The 5,980-nt window shown below is 46.1% G+C and overlaps 1 pseudogene; it reads right to left on the minus strand.

Annotated features, from left to right (window-relative positions):
- Positions 1 to 3,268: 3,268 nt before the first annotated feature.
- Positions 3,269 to 3,955, minus strand: LOC147462974 (chlorophyll a-b binding protein type 1 member F3, chloroplastic pseudogene; annotated as a pseudogene).
- Between the last annotated feature and the right edge of the window lie 2,025 nt (positions 3,956 to 5,980).

Below are 5,980 nucleotides of genomic sequence, written 5' to 3' on the forward strand. Positions count from 1 at the left end.
GTTTCTTGGAGTGCCTGAGTGATGGTTCTCTTCTTCATGCGTGCAAGCTGTTTCATTCGAGTCTTTTGCTTTATCTTTACGGTCGATTTTGAGCATCATGCTCGAGCTTGCACATGATTAGTCTTTGCCCCCCTCAAGGAGAGTAGGGTGCTCGAGGGATGAAGTTGATGTTGAGGATACATTATTTGGACGTGATCTTTCAAAGATGCATGAAGTTGTGGTACCGGTTCATATGGGAGTCTCTGGCTGCATTTTTGGCATCTTCTCCTGTTTTTATTGGACGACTATTGTCCACATTCAGCAAGCTTTTACGTCGCTTTTCACCATATGGCTATACCAAGGGAATGATTATTGCATGGGCTACAATTCCATCATCTACTCCTAGAGGCACCGCCACAATTGAAGCCTCTCCCCGCTTCACCCCCATCCCCAACCCTCAGCCTTGTGCGAACCCTTGGCACTAGTTATCTTCAATGCTGCATTTTGTTTCTTCTATTTTTATTTTTTGCCATACAGACCAAGAGGTCCTTCATATTAGCGACGTTGGTGCAACCAAAGTTTGTATGTACTAGAAAGTGTACAATGCAATGATGTCTATGCTGGCATGTGCATGGCAAAAAGGTAAAGCAGGTATGAAGACCCTGGGCAGGAGAGTGGCAACAAAAATGTATGCTTGAAGTGGTTTTTTAGGCCAAGGGGGGCTCCAAATTGGGATAATTGAGATGGCAGGTCAAGGTGTCCAAAGTGCAGGAATGTGTCCTAGAATGAAGTGTTCGAGGTGCTCTAGAAGCCCGTCTAGACGGCTCGTCAAACGGGGCTTCAGTGTGAAAGATATGCGAGTCCGAAGTTAGAAGGCTTTGCAGATCCCTACTGACAGGGCAGGTACAGGCAGGCAGAAAAAATCGTGATCAATGGATATACGTGAAGTGTTTGAGCTGTGACGCATGCCGGTCTTTTCGGATTGTCAATCGGGCTTCGAACGGGCAAGTTATGGCCTATGGAATATTTGTCTAAAGAACACCTTGATTATGTTGTGCGTAAAGAGACTTAACTTAGATATTACCTTGGGTAATATTTAGCATCTTGACTTCATCCTCTACAATCAAAATCATTAGTTTCCTCACTAAGTTGGAAGCCACAAGAGACTAGGAGACGAGTTTAGATCAAATGCTAACTCCCCATGAGACTAAACAATTGATAGATGGTTAGAGAGGAGGTTCCATGTAAGAACCAAAAATGGATGTGCTAGAAGATCCCCAATTGCCCATAGGGTATCATGGACTAAAAAAGCTTTTGGGAGAATTCAATCTTATAGAAAAGAAGCTTCATAGTACAAGCATGAGCTTCAATTACTATCAAAGCTCCACAACCAGAAAATAGATATGCTCCATTTTTGGCTCTCAAGGTTTTTCCTAATGAGAATTTGCACTTAAACATTGAGTTATTAGATGGATTGTAAAACACATGAATCACGTAGACTATTTTCAATGAGTTGAGCACCATGACAAAAAAAGAGCACTGTAGAAACATCATTGTTGTTTAGTGTTGGGTCTCTATTATTGTTTATGGAGTTTGATTGGTTAAACTGTAGGGGATAATTGTTATTGAAGAGTTATTAGTGTTTGAAACCTCAGTTATTGTTACTGTTATTGGAGATTGATCTGTTAAAGTTATTAAAGAGTTATTGGTGTTTGAAACCTCAGTTACTAAAGATAGCATTGTAGAGTCTATATCCCGTATCTCCGAAATACCCAATAGATCACGATGTCCCTGTATCTCTTCAACTGAATCCTCGCTTAATGACATAGCTTCATTATAGAGTGTAATTCCTTTGGAAGAATAGAATCTACCAAAAATGCAATAAGTATTCATAATCAATTAGCTTCAAATATAGCGTAAAAATCTCTACATGCATTCAATATAACCAAACAGAGGAAGCTAGGCAGAGGAGATGATCTCCCTCTTCCTCTACCAGCCAGTCATGCAATTTGCAAGAGCTAGTCATCCCTAAGCCCAATGCAGTAAGCTTGTTCTTCTGCAAGACGACAACCAATAACACCCACAACTCTCCACCAAATTGGGCTTGCTCAAGAAGAAACACCTTGGATCTTGCTCGGCCACCACCCCTATAGAAGTCACATGCTATAAAAGTTGTACTTGATGCACTAGAACGATCCATTGGCATGTGTGGGTTCTCTTGATTATCAATTGCATGAGAGATGGTGTAAGGGTGTTGTCATGCATCACTGCTACATGCAAGAATCTAGACTTCAATAGCCATCACCAATAGAACCATCACCAATAGAACGGAATTACGGCAGACACACACACAACCAAGCAGATGTCAATACCTTCATAGTTTTTCTACTTTTGTCATTAAGTTGGCCTCAATCTGCAAACTGCATGAGAGTAAAAGACAATTGAGAGAGGGAGGTGAGCCATTTGTATTAGGGTTGGAGTTATTTGTATTAGGGTTGGAGCTGGTGCAGCAAACAAAGAAGAAGGGGGGAGGCGCAAAGCAAACTATTGTCCCCGTCGCGTCTTCTCTTCAAAACTGCAGAACACGCACTCCATAGATACTTACCAAGGCAATTTGGTTTCGAGATCTTTATTCCCGGACCACCAAAAAACCCCAAGGTGTTATTACCATCAAATGTCGCAAGGCGCACGATGAGAGAGAGAGAGAGAGAGAGAGCTGAGTCGGCAATACCAGTGCGTCCCTCGCCTTCTCTCCCAGTCCACCAAAAAACCCCAAGGTGTTATTACCATCAAATGTCGCAAGGCGCACGATGAGAGAGAGAGAGAGAGAGAGAGAGAGATGAGTCGGCAATACCAGTGCGTCCCCCGCCTTCTGCATCAGTCTCCCAGTCCACCCTCTCCTTCATCAAGAGCGTCTGCATCACTTCGCTCGTCTGCCCGATATTCTCTCGGACAGCATCATCCATCGCAAGTTTAAAGCAGGGAAAACACTCTCGGCTTGCGGGCTCGGTAACCACAGGTGGCACGCACAATACGGGCAGAGGCACGAGAGACGCGATGAGAGAGAGAGAGAGATCATCCTCTCACATACACATAGAAAGAGAGAGAGAGAGCAGTCCCAGACTCCCACTCTCTGTTGCCTGCTATGGCCCCCACCATGCGCATATAGACCCTGCCATGCCCCCACATTATCAAAGAGAGAGAGAGAGAGAGAGAGAGAGAGAGAGAGAGATAATTCAGGCTTAAGCGTGAAACGAAGAGAGAGATAGATAGAGAGAGAGAGAGGGTACTATCGAGCAGACATCAACACGGAGAACATGGCCAGTCTACCGTTCTTCAACTCCTTCACCTTCAACTCGGCGAAAGCCTCTGGGTCGTCAGCCAGGCCGAGGGAGTTGAAGGAGCCACCGGGGTATATAGGGTCCTCAACCTCACTAAGGGGTCCACCTGCGACACGGTACCCCTCAACGCCCAGGATGACCTGACAGGCCCAGATGGCCAAAATGCTTTGCGCGCGGACAAGGCTTGGGTTGCCAAGATAGTCAAGGCCGCCATCTGCGAAGATCTGAGAGCCAGCCTTGAACCACACAGCCTCGCCAAACTTGACACCGTTCTTTGCCAACAGCTCGGGCATCACACAGCCCAAGGCTCCCAACATTGCCCATCTAGAGTGGATCACCTCCAGCTCCCTATTCTCGGCGAAGGTCTCAGGGTCTGCGGATAGACCAGCTGTGTCCCACCCATAGTCACCAAGGAACTCACCAGTGAGGTAGGATGGGGGAGAACCAGAGAATGGGCCCAGGTAGAGAAGGCGGTCGGTACCGTACCGGATATTGCCAGATGAGGACTTCTTGGGGGCCATCATCTGAACATGGGCCTCACCTGTTCCCACCTTGCGAGAGAGCTCATTGATGGGCTTCAATTGCTGCCCGCTGAAGACAGAGGAGGAGAGGAAGGTAGGTGTTGCTGCCATGACTACGGCTTCCTTCCTTCTACCCTTTTTTCTTGAATGCGCACTACCTCTACAAGCCATCATTAAAATTTTCATTTTTAAAATTCAACCAACACCTCTACAAGCCATCATTAAAATTTTCAATTTTAAAATTCAACCAACGCCAACCAGACGACACTCATTTCAAAGATTGACACTAAAAATTGAACCACGTTCCAACTCTTTTTCATTAGCAATAAAAATCAAGACATGTATATCATCAGTTTTAGACACTCTTCGTTTAAATGAGTACCCACTATCTTGCTTCAACCAATCAATATTTTTTGTCTATCAAAAAATTCTTGAAAATAAACAAAATAAATTAAAAATATTTTAGTCAGAAAAAAGACAATGCATCGCTATAGCCTTTGCCCTTTGGGCAGGCCAAAAAAGGAAAACCCCAAGGCACAATGGGGCCGGCGCTACTGCCAAAGGAGAAAGATTTTTTCTTGGCCTTAGAAAAAACGATGGAAGGAAAAAGGGTAAAGAGGGGTGACATTTTTCGAGCAGGAGGTTTTTGTTTTTCCTTTGGGCTTGGAAAAGGAAGAGGAGAAGGGGAGAAAAAGGGAAACGCTTCGCGCGCTTGAGGATGGAAGCAAGCATGGAAAGCAAATCACCGTGAAGAGGATCGGAAGGATGAAAGCCTTGCAGAAAAAAGGAGCCAACGAGGGCTTCCACGAGGAGGATCCACTATGCGAGCGAAGACAGCGGTGGATTTGTTGTCGAAGTGTGTGCCGATAGATTCGAGTGGCCAGGGAGGTGTGTGCCCCTCTGTACGGATGGGTGATGGCTATGTTGCGGCTTAGGGCAGATCACATGGTTCTTGTACATGGTTTTTTTTGGTGAAGGAGGAGCTATCATTGCCGTTTTTTTTGCATTGTCTCTCCCCCCTTCCCCCCTTTCTTCTTTTCTCGTCTCCAGGTTGTGTGGTGCAGTTGTGTGTGAGCGTGTGCGTTCCCTGGGCCCCCTGTGTGTGAGAGAGAAAGAGAGAGAGGTGTTGAGATGTGGAAGTGCGAGAAGCGGGCAAGATCGGTGTGGTAGCTGTCTGAGGATTGTGCAGAGTGTTTGTGAATTGGGCGAAGTGCAGGCGAGGCCCTGCTAGTGATAATTGTTCTTTTGAAGGTGTTTTTTGAGAGGACAGGGGTGCTGTGAATACCCTGAGCTATATAGGGGCAGTTGCGTGTGTGTCGGGTGTGTTCCCCATTCCCCCTCTCCATCTTCTGGTGCCCCCACAGAGGAGCACACTGATGCTCCTATTTGAAGACAAAACGATGATTTTGGTGATGCCAAAGGTGCGCCCTTTGAAGAGCAGGTGCTGCTAGCGAAATAATGGCTTGGACGGGATTTCCCATTTTCACTGGGGTCGAAGATGCAGGAACCTGGCTCCAAGATTATGGGTTGTTCGTGCTGGAAAGCGGTTTTTCTAGGGAAGAAGGTGCGGTACAGGTGTTTCCTCTCCTAGTTCGTGGTAAAGCTAGGCTATGGTTCGATGGCCTACGTAATGAAGAAAAGGCAGATTGTGAAGCCCTAGAGACGGCTTTTCGAAGCAGATATGTTGCAAATGCGCAGCTGGACGAAGTAAAGAGAAAGCTATACGGTTTGAAGCAAAGCTTGGAAGGTGATTTTCAAGCTTTTGAGTGGGAGTTTGAAGCCCTTTGGGGGAAATTGATCAAGGTAACTGCTGCAGAAAATGCCAGTTTTTTAAAGTTGAGCAAATTTATGGATTGCTTGCATGAGGAAGTACGTGAGAAGGTGGAGATAGATGGCCCGGTGTCATACGAAGAAGCTGTGGCTCTAGCGAGAGGGCGAACCAAGAAAATTTTGAAGAAGCGAGAGGCTAGGCAAGGTTTTCCAAGTGCGGTGAAGCCAAGGCAATGTGATGCAGTGGTAGCCAAGCCACGGGTGGTGCAAGAAGAACCAAGGGTTCTTTGGCTGCAAAGAGATAGGATGGTTCCTATGTCGAAGATGCCGGCTAGAGCGGTTCCAGTTGTGGAGGAAGTGCAGGTGGTT

This window comes from Adiantum capillus-veneris, chromosome 2 (assembly GCF_014529385.1).
Source record: "Adiantum capillus-veneris isolate H3 chromosome 2, ASM1452938v2, whole genome shotgun sequence".
Classification (NCBI taxonomy): Eukaryota; Viridiplantae; Streptophyta; class Polypodiopsida; order Polypodiales; family Pteridaceae; genus Adiantum; species Adiantum capillus-veneris.